This window comes from Columba livia, chromosome 4, assembly GCF_036013475.1.
Source record: "Columba livia isolate bColLiv1 breed racing homer chromosome 4, bColLiv1.pat.W.v2, whole genome shotgun sequence".
NCBI classification, from domain to species: domain Eukaryota; kingdom Metazoa; phylum Chordata; class Aves; order Columbiformes; family Columbidae; genus Columba; species Columba livia.
The window spans coordinates 38,143,202-38,166,313 of NC_088605.1; the positions used below are offsets into that span (position 1 = coordinate 38,143,202).

The following is a 23,112-nucleotide window of genomic DNA, read 5'->3' on the forward strand; positions in this document are numbered from 1 at the left end:
ATGTAGTGCATTTTTCATAACCTGATTATATTAATGTCTTAATTATAAGTACATATTTTCTGTAAAAGTGTACCTAAAAAAATGACAATAGCTACCACGCTCGATTACATGTATCTACTTAGTTATCTCTGTGGCTATGAACACTGGGTACTAAAGTAGGCTAACCTGAAGATGTCCATCATTTCATCAACTCAAAAAAAAACAATTGGCATTATTCATTGGATGGCTATAATTTGTGTGCATTTTATAACTCTGTAACCACATTTTACACTAGCATCTGCTCAATCTAACATCTTTGCCGTATTCTAACTTTAGTTTGCTGAATGTTGCCAGCCATACATTGTTTCATTTACTTGTAGCATTGTTGCACGTCTCCCTCCAGTATTTTTGGGATTGAGCAGCTCACTGATTAAGCTGAATATTTTACTCCAACATAAGTGTTTAGCTTCATATATAGACCTCGGGCAGACCTTCTCTTCTGGCATTTCACCTTGGGTAATCTCCTGATGCTTGCAATGCATTGTGCCATTTTTTTCCACATGTGAAGTATGGATGATGATTCTTTCCTTAGCTGTGAAGCGCTTTGAGATCTGCATATGTATAATACTTTTAAAGAGAGTTCTCTCTCTTTCAGATAGTTCTTACATTCAAAATAAATAACTTTGGTCTTTTATCTGTAAACAAATTTAGGGTTCAGGGCTCAATGGCAGTAAAATTCCTCCATTCATTTAACAACAAGCAAACAAACAAAGGTTTAGGCAAGCAGAATTTAATACCTAGTGTGGAATTTTGCCAGGACCGAGACTGATATGTCTATGTTTAAATTATTTTATTCTAGCAGCAAATAAGCTGAATCATTATGTTGGATGTCTTAGAAAAGCCAATTCTATCTGCAGAGCAATGACAATGATTCAGAGCTAAATAAGGAATAAGAGTTTATCTGCTGCTACTAGATCACCCTGTGAGACAGCAGATCCTTCATCCAAGTATTGACCTGGTTTTATCCTATTTTATTAATTTAGACATGAAAGGTTACAACTTCAAAGCTTTCAGGTAGAAATTGGATACCAAAGTAAAACTCTGCAAACTGTGGAGGTGTTAAGTCTGTCAAGACTCTAAAAGACATGTTTGTGACTAACAAGCTAGGCTTGTGAAGTTTGTAAATTCGGGTTTAGCTAATAATTAGTTAAGGAAAGGTCTTCTGCTAAATGTTTCTAGAAGCTTTGTATAACTTTATATGATGCAAACAGTGAAAGTGAGACTGATATGTAGAAGATAGGGCCAGCTTTTTCATTTTGCCCTATAATTTAACACAAGCAAAATAAAGAGGAGTAGGAATACTGTTGTGGGGGTTTTTTTCTGAATTCATCTGTGTGCACAGTAATCATTGACCTGAAAAAACCTACAACGTATGCTGTAGGAAAAGCTTCAAGCAACCTCAGCATCATTGTGCAAATTTCAGTAAAACGTCTGTTAAGTAAGACTTAATTATGGAGTTGACACAATTCACATGATATTAGAATTGTTTTCATAATAACAAATTTGTTTCTCAATTTCTGTTAAAATGAAAGTTCAACAGCTTCTATGTTTTCATTGTCACAAGACCACCAATGCCAGGCTTTTAGTTCATTTTATTTACTTCCTGACCAACAACTGTGGTATGTGCTAACGATGCAGAATGGAAACCACTTCAGTGCTATTTCTGGAGACAGCAGAGCAGCACAATGATGAGAGGTTGTAGGTATTTGAAGCATCAGCTTTTTTAACTATAGTGTGTTTTCCTCAGAGCAATAAGAACTCTCGTCTGTCAGGTGCTCTACAAATTCAGGGTTTGGTTTGGTTTGGTTTGTTTTTCTAAATAAAGCATGACAGACTTTGAGTTGGCTCGATATAGTTCTGAGACAATGGATTCTTCTGAGTGCACATAATGCTAGTGCTTAAACTGCTATATCAAGAGATTCTAATGTTGCTCTGTTGCATATATTTTTGCTGATTCCACATAGTAGAGCTGTAGCATAATAAAGACTACCGATATTCATTCAAGCCAAACCATTCTATGATTTCATGATTACAAGAAGATGCTAGAGTTGTTAGGCATGAAAACTATTCACTTCCTTCCTCCTATTTTGTGTTACATTGGATAGCATTATCCGTGCTCAGGTTTATTTTAGAGCACTCCTCAGACATCAATTCACCAATGCTTTTGTCATAATCCTTTATGTTTTCAGCTCAACTCCTGCTCTTCCACAAAACAACAGTGTAGAATAAAATCATCACTGTTCCATCCATTTACCTATTTTCTATCTCCTTCTGAAATATTTTTTATTCCCACATGAGTGATGTAGGGGCTAGAAACTATAGTGATTTCCTTGTACAGTTATAATCTTCAGCTTCATAAAAACTGTACAGAAAGATAACAGGTATGTATAAATCCCATCAAGGAGGACTTTTGTTCACTTACAAACATGTACTAAAATATACTTACTTTCAGATAAAAACAAAATCAAACAAAGAAAATCTACATTTGAGGAGAAACTTTAAAAATTCAGTAATTTTACAAGAATTTTGTGCATATGTTTGAATAACAATTTCTCTCCTACTTGCAGACTTGGCTTCCTACAAACTCTGGGCTGTTTTTGCAGTTAGATCTACGTATTTTTAAATAATTTGGTGTCATTGGACTGCATAAGAGGGACCATATTTTTTTTTTTTAGTGACACACTAACCACCAATTTCACAGTAATTTTGATTGGAAAGCAGCAGTATGCTTTCAACCTAAGTCTGGAAGATTTTCAAATTATCAGGACTTAATGAGCGACTGTTAAAAACAAACTAACCAGCTAAGAAATGGAAAGCTAGCTAACATGTTAAAAGATTTGAGCACAAGTACATGGCTTACCAAAATGCCGTAATCCAACACCTTATTTGGTCTAAGCAATGCTAGCATTGTTCCTAAGATGTATTAAAGTTTCAGTTACATCAAGATGGAGAGGGATTGGTAATCACAGTTATGGTTCACTCAGAACTGAAATAAGAAATTCTGGAAGCCAGCTGAGGAAGCTACATTTGTGCTTCCTTCTTCCCCCAAAGTATGTACAAGGATGTGGAAAGACTAACAGGAGGTCTGGAGTAGCTATGGGCTACTGTGAGAGGGCAGGGCTGCTCCTGGCATCACTGCATGGAGAGGCTCAGGACAGATTTCACTTTGTCCTTTCATCCCTGCCAGAGCTAATTCTGGAACTGGCAGGAGGGAAGAGTGTCTGCAAAGTGTTTGCCTCCCTTCTCCAGTGTCATGAGCTCTTTTCTCTTGCTGAGTACAAGGGTCCTTTCTGAAGCCTTGCTGCATGTGCTGCAGGCTCAAGTGGAAGCTTCCAGTTTGGCAAGCATCAATTTCTACCTCCCCATGAGGCTTCATAGGTACAAATTCAAATTATGACACATGTAGATTAAAAACAAAAATTACAAAGTTCCTTCAGCATATTTTTTGCCATTACGTTGAAAAGAAACAGGCTGTGAACACTCTCCACATTAAATGACTTAGAAAACACGTTTCTGTTCCTTCCATGGCAGATATTTTTAATCTCTCTTCTTTCAAGATCAAGCTGGCTCTTTGACCTTTCTGTAACAACACACTTGAGGTTTTCTGGCCTGCTGCTGCTGTTGCATAGCCTAAGGCAGCTTCCTGAGCCTTGGGTACACTGAACTTCAGCTTTCACCAGTCAGCCCTCATGTGTTACAATACCCTCACCAACTAGAAGAACCCTCTGAACTTACCCTTGTCTGCTTTCAACAAAGATGAGAGAAGAGCTCTGAGATGGGAAGATGCCGGCGGGGGTTGTGGTGGTGCACTAGCAGAGGTGAGCTGTCTGGTCTCTCTCTTGGGGCATTACTACATAGTTTTCCACATCATACATCGTCATAGTTAGATGAAGAGCCTTTTCCTTTATCCTTTCACTTCACCACTGACATCTATCAGATACTTAAAAAATTGCTTTCTGGAAGTCCTCTAGCCAAAATCTCAACCTTAGTTTTCCATATGAAAATAGAGCCTGACTCATTGCCTACCTAATCAAATTATACCAAGCTACATGAGTGGCAGAAAATTAATATTACTCTTTGTTCCTCTTGCCCCAACAGTTTACCACCTCTATCTCTTTCGCTTTTTTTTTTTTTTTTTTTAATTAGGAAAAACTTCCTTAAGAGATGCAGACTCTTGATCTTGCACAAATGCCACTTCCTTTCAGTGTGTCCTACTGCCAGTACAGGGTCATACCCTAGCAATACAACTCAAAAATCCTAGGCGTGAAAATAAAAGTGATAACAAAATTATAGACTAGTTGTAAATGGAGAAATGGATGTCTCTATAAAATGTTTATGAAGCATTGTTTAATTTTCTAGCTAGCAAATATACTATTTTAAATAAAACTCTCATTATTAATTTTGTTTATTATAGACTGTCTATGAATAAAACTTGAATGCAATTCCATTTTCCAAAATGCAATATACAATAATAGGCATCTCCGCTCCCTCAAGAAACTATTTTTACTATAAGCAGCCAAAAATTTTCAACAGCCATTTTTCTTGTTTTCAAATAATTCTTAAAAAAAAAAAAAAAAAAGGTCAACAGTAGAAGGATATAGATAAGTTATCAGTCTCCCTACAAGATAAATATTCTCTGGAAAGTATGGATTAGACTGACTGGACATTCCAGCCTATGTAAATTAATTTTCTGAAGACATATCTACAGATATTCATCTAGGTAAACAATGGTTAAAAGCAAATAAAATTATTTTTATGAAAAGCATATATTAATATGTATATTTAAGCTTTCTAGTAGATCTAGGCATGGCACTTGAATCATTCATCATAACCATACCTAAGAGCATTTGATATCACCTGTCACTGGGGGTAAATTCTGAATAATTTCAAAATGAAGAATACTGGCTAATGCTGTCAATTCTTCAATGCGAGCAAATAGATATATTTCCTAGTTCAATGACCTAAGAATGTGAAAATATCCTCATTTTTCAAGGTAGAGTACCCTCAGTTTTCTACGGTCTCTCCGCAGTGTCCCAAAAATAAATTCTTTTAATAAACTTAAATATATGATTTTTTAAAATAAAAATAAGCTATGATGATGAAGTAGCTTCCTGGTGGATGGAGCATGCCTTTTCCAGTGGTGAGAGGATTATAATGACATCTTAAATTTCTTTCCTTATACTCCATGTCTTCTCAACAGAAATTTTCCCTTCTCTCCTGCTTTTAGGGAAAAGGAAATGGTTGTCTTCTGTAATTTTCACATCTTTTATTATATTCATCTGTACTCAAAAGCAAAGCAGCAATTTCACAATAGGAACTCCAATACTGGTGAGCTGTTTCTTTAGTCTGTTCCAAGATTACTCTCTTTTTTTCATGGCTGTGGCTAAAATTCAGTTATAATAATTTCCTTTTTAAATGATGAATCAAGTAGATAACATAACCCACTGTTCAAGCACATGAATAAATCAGGTTATGTCAGATCTCATGCTACAACACTTGCTCCTACCTCCATCACCCTCACCCCAAGAGAACTACATGCTAACTGTAAAAGATCTGTAGTGCCAAATACTGTAACCTTCAGTCATTTTTCATGTTGGTTTTAATGTTACCTTCCAGTAATAACTACAATTCCTGTGAAATGTTCTGTGCAAAAGCACTTGCCTGACTAAAAGCTGTTATGTACTACAGGGTGTAACTATCAAACTTGGCACTTATAACACAGCATGTGTCTGTGCCCATCAGCCCCCCAGCTGCATTCAGATGGAACGCAAGACCCCAGCAGAGCAGCTGGCCCACAGCAACAGTGGGTTTGATGGCCCACATCAACAAATTAAACCATGTTTAATTTTCCCTTGACTTTTCTGAAACACTGACAGTACAGTAATACATAGGTAATCTTTTAACCCCATTAGTGCATGTAGTCAAAGAAACAGGACACCACCTATTTCTTCTTATTTTTTTCCTCTTTTGTCTTTTGAAATTATGGTTAAAGAACTGAAGATTTTTTCCTCAGTGGACCTGGATTAGTTCCCCTTTAATTCAGATATCTAAATGCAACAGCTATTTAGGAATTTAACCAAGGTCTCTCCCATAGTAAACGGAGGCTGTGCACTGACACCCATTTGTTGTGTCTACATGTTCACAGTGTTCCCCCGGTTTGGATCTCTCTGAGGTTAGACTTAGATGTTAAACCTGTGTTTGAGACCCTCACCAGATTATTATCTGGACTTCCTTTATTCCTGGAGAGAAATAGTGAGTGAATCATTAAATCTAAAACCCATACTTAAAACAATGAACTGTGGTATGAAACTGCCTCTTCCTCTTCACTTACGAAAAAAGGTGGATTAACATACATGTAGATGTTTACAGTATGTATATACATTTACAATATAGACAAAAAAGGATAAAAGCTGAATCCCAAAGCATCATAACTGTGCAGTCCTTCTAAACACCAACAGCAGTACAACAATGGGAAATTATTACTAATATTATTCAAATGTAAGTGTATCCTCAGGCCTGATATTTTTCATACAGTTTTGCCATCCTCTCTTTTAGCTAAAAGTTACCAAGCTAATGTGATTGGCAAAATGTTATGGATTATGGTTATTACAAGCCTAAACAAAAAAGCACCCGCTGTTGTTTCTATATCTGCTTTTACTGCTGCAGGAAGAAAGAAAGATTAGCAATTTATTTTACTCTCTTCCCTTATTTAACTAAGAATTTAATAAGGCTGGAGGTCCTGATGCCCAGTATATGGGAATATAGCGGAAGAATGGGGAGGAGATTATTTAAATGTAAATACACTCAAGTAACTTGCATCTCTCTGTAGAAAAAGCACATACATCACACTAATTGTTTTACTGACCTTGTGTGCTTGATGAGTAGAACCTCTGTGTTAGATAACATAGGCCTGTGAGAAACTCTAGGCACCTTATCACCATGTCTGAGATTCCTGCTGACAAAGAGCGGGAGGCTGCGCCTGCCTGAAGCCTTCAAATACAGGGGAGCTCAGCAGGCCCAGTGATCTTCCAGCAGGGCTGAACTGACCAGCGCCTGCGTCCCCGCTTGTGTCACCTCTGCCTGGGAGCTCAGGTGTGACTTTGGAGATCCCCCAGTAGAGAGGTAACTAAAATGAAATTTGTTCTTTGCAATGCATTCGTGGCCTCTGGCTCTTCTTGTGATGTGCCTGCATATGTGTACATCCACAGTAAAATGAGGAGAAGTTCCTCATTCTTCAGCTGTTTAGGTCTCATATGAAGGTCACACCTGTAAGTATAAGAAACTATGAGAAATATTTTATGGAGTCTGAGTTTAAAAGCAATTTGTCCTGGAAGATGACCTGGGTTGAGGCAAGAATCCTTGGATAGTTGAGATGCACTGACAAAGAGACAGAATGGTTAAATCTTTTGGGGAGTAAAATAATTATTTTAACAACATAATGATCTGGCTCTAGGTACAAAAGAATAAAATATATTTTATCCTGGGATCAAAAAGATTGGTCTGAAAATAAAAACTCTTGTATTAATAAAAAGCAAACTTCCTCATTTTCAATTCCTCCATCTTCATTATTCTAAATGCTAAAGTTTCACCAATTTATGAACTTCCTTTTTCTACAGTTGTGAAAGGCTGCATAAAATTGATATATCAAGAGAATTTTCTAACATTCAGGCCAAAAAAATTTGACCAATTTAAGATATTTTCTTTCCTTGTTTGTTTGGTTTTTGATGTTTTGTTTTCTGTTTTGATTGTTTGTTGTTGTTGGGGGGGGGGTGGTGGTGTTTGTTTTTTGGGGGTTGTTGTTGTTGTTCTTTTCCCCACAAGCACATTTGCTGTTAAGGTCTCATTTCCAAGACCTAATGTTCTAAACTTGACAGCAATTCTCATTACCTGCTAATTTCCATGAGTCTCTTGCACTAGTCTCTTAGAGTTAGAATCTGTCCTGAGAGAACATAAAGTTGCCTAGACAAATTTTGAGAAACTCCTCCTGGGTGACTGATGTGCCTTCAGGTTTGCTGGGCGTGGAGCACTCTGCTGGAGTAGGGAGGGCACGGCTCTCCCCACCCCTTCTAACTCTGCCTCCTTCACGCAAAAGTCGATGATGTCCATTTACTTTTCGTTGGTGAAGTGGCAGCCCAAGCCTTTGCATGCCTCTGGTGGGTGCTGTAGTTCCCTGATCACACCATGGCGTGGCAGGCTGGAGGCACTACTGACTTCAGCTTTCCTCAGCACGCAAAGGAGCATCAACCTTAGTCAGGTCCTCCTCTAACTTCGTATGAGCAGTTTCACATTCTTGTTAGACCCAGGCTACCTACAAGAGGCTATTATGTTGCAATAAAAGGTACCTTTGAAAGAGAACTTTCTATTTACTGTAACACATCCTTAAGGCTAGAGATTTCAGGGCCTGGATACCACCCATTTAACATAAATGCAGACTGTAGCTCCTAAGAACATACACATTAAAAATGTGGAGTGCACCAGTACTGAGAAGCACAAAGTATCCGTCAATTTCTGTGTGTACCCCACCAGCTACACGACATGATCCCTCTCTCCCTGACCTCTAGATTGCAAAACTCTGAACAACTCTTGGAGAGAAAAATAGCAGCAAATGGTACCTAACACTCAAGTAATATTAATATCAGTAGTCAGATTAAACAGTATTAGGACTGAATTTGAGAAAAAGATTGAAAGATTTATAAACTTGAGATCACAGGAAAAAAAACAAAAAAAACAAAAAAAAAGAAAATGCAAGCCTACAATAACATGGGGAAAACACCATGCCAGTTTCTGTTCGTTCAGGTGATCTTCAAGAATAGTATAGGTTTAAAACCAAACAAAAAGTATACCTTCAAAAACAGATGAAGTTCAACTTCAAGAGGAATAAAAGGATTACACAGTGAACTGAAACCTAAGAAAATTCAATAAAACTGGTATCTGATTTGAATTGAGGAAGCAGATTACCTTACAAGCTGGAGATGCTTGTAAGGTTATATAGACTTGAAGTACATTAAAATACTCTGCTCTTACTCCTCTAAAAATACATGGCTTTGGAAGCCAGTAAAGATCAAAACTGAAATGATTTTCAGTCTGTAAAGAGAAAACCAGATTTTTAAAATAAAAATTATTCTTAATTCAGCTTTAAGTATATTATAAAAAGACCTGCTGCTCTGGGTCCTCCAAAAGTTTTGTTTGTGTGTCAAATACAAATTGTTTTCTGCTCTCAGTGGTTTTTGGTTTTTGAAGGAGAAGGGAGGAGGAGAAGGGAAAGGTTATTTTTAGATTTTTTTTTGTTATTTTTTTCTGGAGAATTACAATTTTTTTTAAATGCTCTCATTGACATAACACATTATGAAGCATTGTGCTGTGAAGTGTAACATCAGCTTGTATCAGTCACACTGCATTACTTTACATGCCTAAACTAATGTGTCACTGCACAGTAACAGCAGAAACATCCTACATAACTGAAAGCAGTAATAGCTTGCAGATGAAAATATTGTTAAATAATTTTTATACGCAGATATAGTGCTTGTATAGACATGCTCCCAGTTCTGAAAGGTAACACCACTTGCTTGTAATTTCCCTAGGACAGCAGGAGGTTATCTGCAATAAAACTGGCATCAGAAAACAGACCATCAATAAAATTCTAGCAAAAGGAAGTATCTCCTGTGGCTATTTTAGAAATATCTATGTGCTGAAAAGCGGCTTTTTACTGTTCATACAATCCTCTGAAAAATCAAATATTTCTGAGAAAAACTGCTACTCTTACGGCTAAATCTGTCTGCATTTTGGTTTGGAAACCTTATTTTCATGTAAAAGGAAGCATGACTTTTCTGTCAATTTGTAGATATAAGGGACTATTTTTGGATTGACTAACCCTCTCCTCTGTTCCTCCTGTCCTCACAAGCTGAAAGGGTTTATTTTTAGTTACATTTTTACATTCTCACTCTACAGCAAAGATTCCATTTAACCCTTTTGTACCTACATGTTTTCAGATGATGAGTAATTACCGTCTAGCTTCAGTATTTTATCTAGGTATGATTATACAGATAGCCAAGTTCATAGGTAATAATCTACTTTTGAATGAATAGGCAAGAGGTAAGAGAATAAAATTTTAAAATAAAGGTTATTGTCTTCTAGGTGTGACATGCTCTGATTTGAAGTTGGGTTACTGATTGAACCACTTCATGTTAAAAACACCAGACATTTAGGGATAATTTTTCAAACTGTCTGTTATGTTCTCCAACAAGAAAACTTTTTACCATTTTTCAAGACTTCTGTTTTATCGCAAGTGAAGACTAAAGATGGTTTTCATAGAACATGTTTTTTTGATAGTCTGATTTAAGCATGCAGTGACATAGAGCTCTGGTTTATTTCCCTTTTCTGTTCAAGTTATTGCTTGCATGTTTGTATTTAATAGCAGTCTTATGTACATCTTCTATTAATTTAAAATGGTAAGAAGGGTTCAAAAACATCTGTAAGGGCATTGAATGTTGCTGTCAGTTGCAGTCTGATCCCATCTGCTCAGCTAAGGGAAAGCAGAGCTGGCTTCACAGCCCAGTACTAGAGAAAAACCTGAATATGCCTACTAAGTGTCACGTGTGTACAATTAAACAGTCCATGCTCTCAGAGTGCTGTCAGTCCTCACCCATCCTATGCTACATTCCAGGAAGGTTTTCAGATTGTCTAATTGTGCATTCTTCCCCCATTTTCTGATAACAACTCCTCTTTTGGTGTAAGAGAAAAATACAGCATTGTCCATAATTGGACTGGACCAGAAGGAAATTATTCTTTCCTCTTTTTTTTTCTTTTTTTTTGTCCTGAAGCCCCTGTATGAAAATGTGCACAGAGCTTACCAGAAAGCTGGCTTGGTCTCCTCTCCATTAAGTGAAAGTGATAGTACTGGAGTTGTGAAGTAACTGTGCACTATCCTCAAATCACATCCCTCTCCACAAGATTTAACTCTCCCTGTGATTAGCAAAAGTGATTTTGTGTGTGATTCCTAAATCTTCCAGTGCATTCAACAAGTTCAATCTAGCTGACATGTGTAATTTCTCTTACACTATCACATTCCAGCTCAAGAAATATACATTCTTTCTTCTGAGGATCAGAGGAGTTGATAATTGGTCTCAAGCATGCAGAAAAAAAAAAAAAATGAAACTTCTTCTGTGCTCAGGTTACAGGAACACAAAAGTTAAGCTACATTAACCTGTACTTTTGGAAACAACGCATCTTCTGTGGCCTCCTCTGTGGGTGTATTACAGCTGACTTTCACTACCACATGAGAATTGCACAGTCTTCTTTCTGTTTTAACTTGTTTGTCAGGTATTTTTCCTTTCCTATTGTACACCAACTTTTCCATCTATGGATACCAAAACTATATTCACAACAATTTATAGCTTCCAAAATAACTTCAGTGGCAGCTAATGAAAATTACCATAGTCTTTTCATATAATCTTCCCTTTATTATCTATTATAATTTTCAGTGTGAAACCAATGCTTAGATTTTTCAATTAGTTCTCCAGCATCATGTAAGGAAGCATCAAAAATTAAATTAGTTTCAATTTATATAAAAGTCACCTAGATTTTAATTGCATATATTCGTGGCATTACCTTGTTTAAATCTCTAGATCCTTACCGTGAGTCCTGTTAAGTGGTAGTTTATCAATGACTGACTGAAATCTGAAAAGCTTAGATCTGCAATTTATTCACATACATGTATAACTTCGCAATCTGACTTACAACATATTTAGATAACTCTAGGAAAGACATTAAATCAATGACCCTTGTTCCTCCTAAAATCTAATCCACATCCACTGATCACCACAACTATTTTATAACATTTTTAACTGAAAAAATCAATAAACAAGTAGGTTTTTTTCCTTTTTTATCATACTGCTGATTTTCAGAGACCAGAGGAAACAGAGGACACTTGAAAGAACGTAAGTGCTGACAAAAGTAACATCCCAGAGGGATAAGATTATCAAGTTTTTATGTGCTTCCCAAAAATTTACTTTCACCAAATCCTCATTTGCCAGACACTGAACCTCTCCATTTTACATTCCTGTTCTTTGCACGGCCTAGTCTAGATTTTTTAAAAATAATGATTTTCTGTTCCTCTTTATAGCTTGAGACATCATTTCATCATGTAATGTGTACAGGTGAAAATACTTTTTCAGTAAATGAGCTTGCCTCCAAGGCAGTAACTAATTAACAGCCAGACACAATATTCCAGTAGCTAACATTCTTTTTTTTTCAAAGTAAGTATACAATCTCCAGACTCTTAACAGTTAGTTAATCTGTAGTTTAGGAGCTGATAGTTTGTTACTCGCTGCAATGGCACTGGCAGCAAAACTACTGGGGCTTTATCCTAGCGGCAGCATGAGCACCATTCCTGCATTCCCTCCTGCCAGGGTTCTACCTACCAGCCAAGGCAAGCATTGCAACATCATGCAAGCTGAAATCATCGTTAAACAAATTATGAGGGCTGGTAAATACTAAATCTTGTTTACAATGTACTCAGGAGATATTACAGGCCCACGAAAGAAACTGATCCGTAAGTTTGCTATTTCAATGTGCTTTACACCAACTGTAACACTGGACTGTACACGAGGAGTTTCTGAACTGCATTTTCCCTTTTATTGACTTACTAAGAAAAGTGAGGTGAATATATCAATGTAAGTATTGTTATCACAAATTGTTTACGCATAAATGTTAGCACAATCATTAACAAACAAATGTGAGAAATTATCTGTTTACCATCCACATTGCAGGTTTATACTTTGAAAGGTGACTGAAGACCTGTGAGTGTAATATTGGGAAACAGTAAGTACCAACAACTCAGCTGTCAAAAATTTCTTTTGAACTACTAATTTGATTTAAAATCAACAACAACAACCCAACAAAACCAGTCTTGAAGGTGTAATTAAAAGCACGTAAGTGTAAAGATGACTGATTTGTTCACATTTTACCTGGCAAATAAATGTAGGTCAATATAGAAAAGAACCATTTTTACAGTGTCCAGAGCAGTTGTCATTAAGATCTCTGAGGAAATCTTGGCTCCAGTGGACATTTCTCCATAGACTTCAGTGAAGAAAAGACTTTGCCCTCTATACAACATATAAAAAAAAAACCCAATAGCCTCTCTTCTTTTAGATACAAAAAAAAAATTACTTCGAACTTTTCAGTGTTTTAGATATTTCTGGAAGTAGCAAGCCAAAACAAGGGCATAAGTTACATATGAATGCCTTATGTATCCTTAATAAAATTTTAACAATCTTAAATGAAAGCAGCAATAGTTGAAAGTAAGAAGAACGGTTGAAGGACAATAAGGCTTTCTTTTCCAGTGCATGTGGCACAGCACAACATTTAAGGATTCATTCCTGCTCATCATACATTTGCACAGAAGTAAAACAGATGGGGCCTAAAGAATTTTTCCAATACCTCAGAAATTTCAAAGTACAGTTAAACATCAACTCTGAGAAAACCTTTTCCATGATTTCAGAGATAAAACACTCCAAATAAATCTGTGAAAAATGTCTGCATTGTCAGCATTATACGTATTACAGAGCACGACAGGTCTCTGATTATTTTTTTTTGCCTATTAAATCATTACATGCACACATATGCTATGCTATACATATGCTTTGAAACAAAAAGAGGTAATAAACACATGTGCCATAAACACATGGCACCAATAATCCACAAGCTAATTGCATTTATCATGTTTCATTCACCTTCACTCTGCTCAATAACCCACATTTGCAACCACCTATTAAGAAAACAAAAACCTCCCTTTCTGACTTTATTAGAGATGAAACTGGCTCTATTTTAACTTCCACGTGGGAAACCATCCTGCTAAATTCATCTTCATGAAACCTTTATATTTTGTAAGAGTGCACTGTAATAATGCATGATGTGTGAATATATAAAAATGCATCATTATGCACTGACAAGAAAATCCATCTATACAAAATGAATGGAGATAATTAAGTAGTGAAAAATACAGAACAAAAAGCACTTATCAATTTGTAAATATCAACTTTATATATAGGTTAATTTGCAAAGAAATGTAAGATACTATTATGGGTATATGATTTTATTTCACTGGAAACTAAAATTTTTGTTTAAGTCTACATTTCAAATGTGTACATTTAAAAAGTATTTTGAGGAGGTACAAATGTTATTTTTCCACACTAATTCCATAGAAATCCATAGTTTACTGAGCAGCAGCTTTGTTAATGTCAACAGGAGCCTCATGATTTAGCTCTGTTGCAGTAATCTGGTACCACTTACATGTATAAACATGTATGATCTCGAGCAAGTTTAAGATAGAAACACTGAAATGCTTTTTATTCTAATTTGCTGTTATGTTTGGAAGGTGGTGGTGGTTTTGTTGTTACTTTTGGTGATGGTGGTGTTTGTTTTGTTTTATTCTGTTATTCAGGTGTGGTACAATATTTTGTTAGATACCACAGTCTGGTTGAGTGATAAGCTGGATAATAAACATTCTCACCCAGACACACTTGCGTCTGTTTATTTCAGCTGAGTGGAACTGATTATATGTGCACTTGCAGTATCACAGTGATCTGCAACTACGCTCCTGTGACAAGGATATTCAGAGACAGACACTTAAAATCCTTCTTGTCACATTCCTGGCCAGTGCAAAGTAGGTCTGTAAGAGGAGCAAGGAACAAAATCTTCCTGTCATTACTTCTACGCTGTTCCTGCAGTACAAGGGAAATGCAGCACCTCATCAAGAAGCAAAGTGAGCTAAAGAAACCAGGGAACTCAGACATATCATTAGAATTCAGTCTTTTGGCTCTTCATTAAGACAAAACACAGAATTTAACTGGTTTAGACAGAGGTGTCCTATAATACTATTAGCACTTGTGTTGTAGACATTGCTTTTGAGGTCATGGATATTGCTAAATATTTAGTCATTTATTCTTCCATTTTTCATTGAGACAAAATTATTGTTGCAGCAGTTGGAAATTCTAACTGGGAGATTCTGTGTGATTAAAACAAGAATTGAGGTTGTGGCTGGCTTGGAAATACACTTCATGATTTCTTCTGGTCCTTCAGCTGTCTCTATTCAAGTGTCTACTGCTCCTATGTAATTGGGTATTTGTGTATGCACTAATTAGCAGAAGAGCTCGCTGCTGTCGCCTGCCTGAGCAAGCAGTGTTGCAGGCTCGCCTAGCGAGGGCAAGAGATGGGTGAGACTCTTTGCTAGCTCACCAGGGCAGCCCTGGCATTGCTGTTACATGCTCCAGCCTTTGATTACATCCAAAAGCAAGTGTGCCTATGTATATATGCTAACAATGTCTCATACTTCAGTACAGAGCTACTTTTCAGCCTTCATTAAAAAATAAAATTAATTTTAAAAAAATCTACAAATGTATTTTTCTCCATTTTGCTGGCAGTTAATTAGATGTAGATAATAACCAGTCCTGGCAGGTAGAACAGGTACACCTAGTGTTTTACTTTGACAGTTGTTCCAGAGGTTATTTGGGATTAGTTCCTCCATGGAAGCAAAATGCCACAAACGAACTATTTTATTTGATATTTTATTTGACCTCTTTGCTAATTAGTGCATATGAAAATGTCAGTTTACCCAAGGGCAGCAGTAACCCAACTAACAGTTGCTGAATTACCAGAAAATGTTACTATATTTTTATTCCATTATTTTATTTGCAAAAATTTGTGTTTCAGTATTTTTTTCTGTACTTTTATTCTTCCTTTATTAATTCATAACAAATTGCTTGCCGTACTTCTTCCATCAATAGTTCATTAAGAAAGTTATTCCAACTAATGTGTCAATTACTGTGATCATAAGGGATCCTGGGTGGTCATCTGGAACAGGATGATTTATTTTATATAAGCATACACTGCTGTCCCCCGAAAACACGTTCTGGAGAAGTTTGACAATAATTTCCCAGATAGTAAAGCAATTTTTCCCATTAAAAATTATTTAATGGAGAGATGATGTAGAAAGGGTCTTAAAAATATGTGCACTTCAAATGACTAGGAAACATATTGTACTATATGATCTTTCTCGTTTGTATCACAAGAACATTGCTCGAAAAAGTAAGACTTCTACAGCATAATGCAGAATAAACACAAGAGGGATGCTGCTACACAGCCACAGGCAGTATGTTTCAATTCCTTTCTACCAGCAAAAATGTAAAATGTAAATAACATTATTGAAAAATTAAAAATATTGTACTATAGCCTGCTGTATCTGGATTTGTAGCAGTTATTTTAGCATAAACGTTACATTCAGAAAGTTTAACATAGCAGAGTGAAGAATGAAAAATACTGTGATAACAACAACTATTAAAGCAGATTTTTAACAGGTGATGATGTAACTCTGCAATGACTGAAAAGTGACTATAGTGCTACTGTAATACTTTTGGCTGAGGCTCATGAGCAATGCCAATAATAGCCAATCCTCTCCTCAGGACAGAGAAATGGAGTAAGTGTGACATGGAAAAGTCATTTTCAGTTATTTGCTATGAAAGTTGGAGAGAAATGTTTCTGGAAATAAAATATTAGTTCAACATCATTAACATTTCATGGCATACCGCACACACCTTGAAAATATATGGCTTTTTCAGATGTTCTCACATATATTCATTCATTTTGTTCAACTGCATGGCAATTCTTTGTTGCCAGTTCCTTCCTGAAACCATTAATATTGAAGCTCTTCAATTATATGAGACATATTTAGTTTTAACTTCACACATGAACACTGGACCGTTTACTATGAACTTCAAAATTCAATTTAAAACAACAACAAAAAAAACCCACACATGTACAAAACTGATTTCTCTGCCTATAACTCTGCATTCCCAAATCAGGTACTGTATTGCTTCATCTTCTTTCTGTTGCTCCCCCAATGAAAAAAATTTCTCCATTGTTACAACATTGAATTCTGAAATTTTGAAAAATGAGATTTCCAATGTCATTAGAAAATGATAAATAACAGTTACAAAAGTTAGGGGATGCAGTATTCAGAATTTACATCAGAAAATAGATTCATAAAATTCATTCAAATGTAATTCTCAAATTTTTCTCGATTAAATATTAAAACATATTTAAAATATTAAAAACATAAATACCTCAGAAAATACAACTCTTTTATACAGTATGAAAGTCTACTGATATAGGAGAAGACAAAAGGGACTGCAAAGATAAGAGTGGCAGTTCAGAGATTACAGTTTCTACATTTCAAAGGCCTGAAGGCTAAAACATCTAGACTTACTAAAAATAGAAAACGTGGGGAAAAGAGCACCAAGCCAGCCTTGCAGCAGGTAAGAATGCTTAAAGAAAAACAGAGAAAGGACGGGTACATGAGCAATGAAATCTGGTACAAAATTTCAGAAATAGAATTGCCCACTGTGACTTTTTTTGTTGTAGGCCTAGGAAACTTGAAGCATATATAGCTAGTAAATAGCATGAGAGGTGTTCTGTGAATCGAAGAAAGAATATGAGATGGTGAAGTGTTACCAATTTTTAAACTAGAATGAAACTTTGCTGATGTCTAGGAAACACCTGCCTTCCTTGAGGGCAATATGGCTACTGAAGGCCAGCAGATGAGCTGCATTAGACAACTGTCTTGACTTAAGTCCAAAATATATAGGACTTGTGAGCCTTCTAGGATCTTAGTTTCTCCCAGCTGAAGACTGTACAGCTAACACATCCACTGCCCGAAAAAATATAATCTGATAACTGTAAATTATCTACGATTTTGGTGGTCTCCAAAGGAAGGTGAGAATTTGCACGTGGAGGGTGCGTTCCCTGACCGTTTGTCATGACCCCATTAGCTGTCAAGTCCCTAGTCATGGCATCATGCAAGCTGACTGTACAGCCAGTTACTGCAGCAGCTGTCTTTGGGTCAAACTTGACAGAAGGTTAACAGGGCTTAAACAGTTACTATATGTCAGCTGACTTGGGATAAGTCTCCATGTGCCAGAATTGCAGGCTGGTTGAAGCTGTTCAGGATTTCTGGAAATCATATGGTCCAATCCCCCTGCTCAGACAGGGCCACCTAGATCCAGTTAACTGTGTTGAGATTACTTTTGAACATGTCCAAGGAGGAAGACTTCACAGCCTCCTTGGACAACCTCTTCCAATGCTCAGTCACCCACACAGTTGTGTTTTCTGAAGTTCAGAGGGAATCCTGTGTCTCAGTTCATGCCTATTGCCTCCGATCCTGTCAATTAAAAAGGTCGCATGTAATAGCCTACAGTGAACTGAACAGACAGAAGATAATTCATGTATTTCATTCTAGTGTCCAACTGAAAAGTGTAGCACGATACAGTCCCTGGCAAAATCTTTGGTTTGTTTCCAGGAAAGAAAGACACAAGTCATGCAGTTCATGCTGAACCATGCTCAGCACTGCCAGCCACTCACAGATGCAGGGTTTGGGACTGGACATGTCTTTAATTCCAAAGGTGTGAAATATCACCTTCAGTCAATGTAACAAGAATTTTTCTTTCAGAACCGTCTTTAAACCAAATAAATCTCAACAGCAAATACCACACAAGTCTTTAAAATTGAACAGTGGGTAGTACTTGCTGGTTTTAATTCTTTTCTAACCTTTGCTGAGGTCCTGCTTTTTAAAATGTTGCTATAGCTACCTTATTTTCTACTATCTCAGTATTATCACCTGTTATTTAATTATATATTTTTATTATTTGTTTCTTCTTGCCTGAATAATGAAAGACAACCATATCACAGTGATGCAGCACTAACTCCAGGCACCAGCACTGGTGATATCATGTCTATGTCAGAGCAGGCAGCCATCAGCTCCTAGATCCAGTCCTGATATTATCATGGTTGTGTCACAGGTGAGCTGTTGGTGATGTGGGTGGCCAAGGAGGGGTATAAAAAGGGCTGTACCAGACAAGTGGCCAGGTCAATGAGGGCTGAGAGGGCAGGAAAGGGATAGACAAGGGCTGCCCAGGACAGTGGAAAGTGGCTACTCCTTTGTTGCTTTTCCTGTCTATTACAGCTGGATGGCTGGCTAGGTATGTGACCAGAGACACATTCATGTCCTCTTTCTCCTCCAACACTCAGCCAGAGATTTGTTAGCACCCTACAAGACAGATAAGGGTGCCCAAATCCATACCCTGTTGTAGCCTTACTGGGAACTGGGAGCTCTCTACAGCTATGGCAAAGCCATGCACCATTTTTCCCAAGTAGTGAAGAGCTAGGCCACACAGGTGCTCCTGCAGGAGCCCTAGTGTCCAGGTCACAACAGGGAAAATACTGGTAGTGACCCCCATTGCAGTTTGCTTGGTGATATGGACCAGGACAGGTGTCTCCTGTCCATCAGGGAGACAGGGGTTAGGCAGCCTTGACATGAGGCTGGAAGAGCCTCAGGCAGGGAGGTAAGGACTGGTCTATGGCAATGGGAGTGGGCTGCCCTGTTCTTTGATGCTCCTGTCTTGGATAGCCACATGCCCAGACAGGGACATGACCAGATCATATCATATCACATCATATCACACACTTGTCATCCTCTTCTTCTATCACTCAGCTGGAGATCGTTGCAACTTGCTACAAGGACATTGACCTAAAAATAAGAAAACACTAATAGCACCAGTCTGTACCCTGTTACAGTTACACAGGCAGCTGGAAGCTCCCTGTAGCTGTGGACAAAGGGAGCTCTGCACTACGCAAAATCTTTGTATCCTCTCATGGTCCTACAGGCATCTAGAAGCTCCCTGTAGCCACGGACAAAGGAAGCTTCGCACCCACTGTCTCTGTACCCCACCATGGAAGCTCTCCATAGCTGTGGACAAAGGGAGCTTTGCACCACCCACCATCACTATGTGAAACTTACCTCAAAGTTTAATATTCATGGAGTTTTTGATGGTTGAAAGGGCTGAAAGGCATGTCATATGAGGAGCAGCTGAGGACTTTAGATTTCTCTAGTTTGGAGAAAAGGAGGCTAAGGGCCAACTTCATTGCTTTCTTCAGTTTCCTGAGGAGGGAACAGAGAGGGAGGTGCTGAGCTCCTCTCCCTAGTATCTAGTGACAGGACACATGGGAATCATTCAAAGCTGCTCCAGAAGAGATTTAGGCTGGACATTATGAAACATTTATTTACCGAGAGGATGATCAAACCTTGGAACAGGCTTCCTAGACAGGTGATTGATACCTTAAGCCTGTCATTGTTTAAGAGGCATCTGGACAATGCCCTTAATAACTTTATACTTTAATTTCTGGTCAGCCCTAAAGTGGTCAGACAGTTGGAACTAGATGATCATTGTAGGTCCGTTCTAACTAAAATATTCTGTTCTATTAATTCTGTCCTAATAAAAAAGCTGAGCTATAAACATTATGTTCAAATTTAGATCAGACAGGGTAAAAGCCACTCATCATAAATAGAGAAAGTATATGATAAAATACTAGTCTAGAATATATAGAGGGGTGGATTCTTTAAAACGGGATATCAAAATTAAACCAAGGGCTGCCTGGAAATTATTCTTCATCATAACAACATGATTCTGCAGCTGAACTCCAGGAGGCACTTAAAAATTCAGAACTAAGATCTCACATGTCATTCCTGAAGAATTCACATGCTATCAAAATTTTATTTTGAGTGGTATTTTCATTCATGCTCTTGTTTTGCAGAACTGAATTTTGCACTTCTGTCCTTAAAACAAGTAAAATACTGAAAAAGTATAGAAGAGTATAATAAAGCCAACAGAATACATCTGCACAGGTGTTTTCCACTTTAAGCGAAAAACAGATAACGTATAGAAGTGGTCTAATATAGTACACAAAACAATCACAGTGACTTTCACCTGTACTTGTGACACTCAGTTCAGTGCTTGACACCCCTATACTCTTCTTTTTACTGACCGTCTATTAATGTTATTAGTTTCAATAAGATACATATTTCAAAATGCTGTTATACAAAACTATAGAAAATATTAGTAAGCAATTACTGGTGAGGTTTTTTGTGTGTGTGGTTTTGTCTGTTTATGTGGGGTTTTGTTTTAAATTACACAAAGTATGATTGCACAGCCTAGGTAAGCAAGCCAAAATCAGTAGGGAATGAGGTATGTACTACAAAATACACAGAGAAGAAAATTATGGTTGAATTTCCACTCACTTCATGAGTTTTCCAAGAATCATTTTGTTTCGTAATCCTGAGACATAATCCAGTTCGCAGTCCACCTCACTACCCATTTATCCAGACCACACTCCCTCAACTTACCTGTGAGGATGCTGTGGGACACTGTGTCAAATGCCTTACTCAGGTCAAGGTAGACCACGTCCACTGCTCTGCCATCATTCATCCATCTCGTTATGTCCTCATAAAAGTCAATGAGGTTGGTCAAGCATGACTTCCCTTAGGTGAAGCCATGTTGACTGCCCCTAATGACCCTCTTATCCCTAATATGCCTTGAGATGGCACCAAGGATAAGTCGTTCCATCAGTTTCCCAGGGATGGAGGTGAGGCTGACTGTTGTATAGTTACCCAGGTCCTCCCTCTTGCCCTTTTTGAAAACTGGAGTAACATTTGCTTTCCTCCAGTCCTCAGGCACCTCTCCTGTTTCCCAAGTCTTGGCAAAGATGATGGAGAGCTGTCCAGCAATGACCTCAGCCAGCTTCCTCAGCACCCACGGGTGCATCTCATCCAGACCCATGGATTTATGGATGTCCAGATTGCATAACTGCTCCCTAACCCAGTCCTCATCAACCAAAGCAAACTCCTCCATTGTCCTGCGTTCCTCTGAGGCCTCAGCAGTACAGGGCTCCTCAGGACAGCTTCCGGCAGAGCAGACAGAGACAAAGAAGGCATTCAGTAACTCTGCCTTCTCTGTAACTTCTGTCACCAGGGCACCCACCCCATTCATCAGTGGGCCTACATTACCTGTGGTGTCAGTTTAACCTGCTACGTATTTGAAAAAGCTCTTCCTGTTGTCCTTGACCCCTCTCACCAGGTGTAATTCTAAGGAGGCCTTAGCTTAGTTGCCTCCCTATGCCCTTTGACTTATATGCCTTATACTCTCCCCAAGTGGCCAACCCCTCCTTCCATGATCTGTAAACTCTCCTCTTCCACTTGAGTTTACTCAGCAGTTCCCTGTTAAACCACACAGGTCTCCTGGATTCCTTCCTTGACTTCCTACGTGTCAGGATGCTCTGATCTTGTGCCTGGTAGAAACAGTCCCTGAACACTAACCAACTATCTCAGGCCCCTTTTACCTTCAAGCAGCCTTGCCAATGGAATTTCCTTTAGCAATTGCCTGAAAAGGCCAAAGTTAGCCTTGCTGAAATCCAGGGTTGCAATTCTGCTTGCTATCCTGCTCCTACCACATGAGATCCTGAACTCCACCATCTCATGGTCACTGCAACCAAGGCAGCCCTTAACCTTTACTGCTTCAACCAGACCCTCCTTGTTAGAGAGGATGATACCAAGAGAGGGAAAGACAGTGAAGAGAAAGAGATCAGTGCTCACTGCTGCAGCTTACACTGACAGCACCTGCCCCTGGAAGCAGGTGTGGTGCCCACAGTGAGAATCTGGACAGGTAGTGCCATGGGGTCTGAGCTTGCCCATTTTGTGAATCTAGCCCTGGAATCCTGATCTAGTAAGTTAAGGAATAGTTTTTCTTTTAACTCCTGTGGAGTCACTTCAGAAACTGAGCTCATGCACGTTTCTCAATTCCATTTGAAAAGTTTGTTTTGCAGTGTTCAGCCAACCAAGTCATCAAGTGAGTGGGAAAACCACTATCAAGAGAAAACTTGAACAGATAAAGAAAAATAAAAAAAGTAATTGACTGAGGTCATTCAGACATTATAAAACAAAAGAGGATGTGTTTTCAAACCAAATATACTAATTGCATTTATTTTACAATGTGTCTCTCAGGATATAAAAACAATAGCATAAAACTGATGAGGATTAAAGTGTTAGAATATGGTAGCTCTCTTCTGACTAATTGCATATATTACTAGTCCTAAAATTTTACAATACACAAGATCAAGTTGTTTCCTTTAATACCACACAGGAAAATGTAGGCAGCAAGAAGAATAAAACTGGTCAGTTACATGATTTTTAAA

The 23,112-nt window shown here is 37.8% G+C and overlaps 1 long non-coding RNA gene across 1 annotated transcript in view; it reads left to right on the plus strand.

Annotated features, from left to right (window-relative positions):
* LOC110354920 (uncharacterized) overlaps nucleotides 1–23,112 on the plus strand; it is a 68,589-nt gene that overhangs the window by 15,054 nt on the left and 30,423 nt on the right. The window contains exon 3 of the long non-coding RNA XR_010472241.1: nucleotides 12,807–12,858. This is a non-coding gene — a long non-coding RNA (uncharacterized LOC110354920). The remainder of the gene's footprint in view (nucleotides 1–12,806; nucleotides 12,859–23,112) is intronic.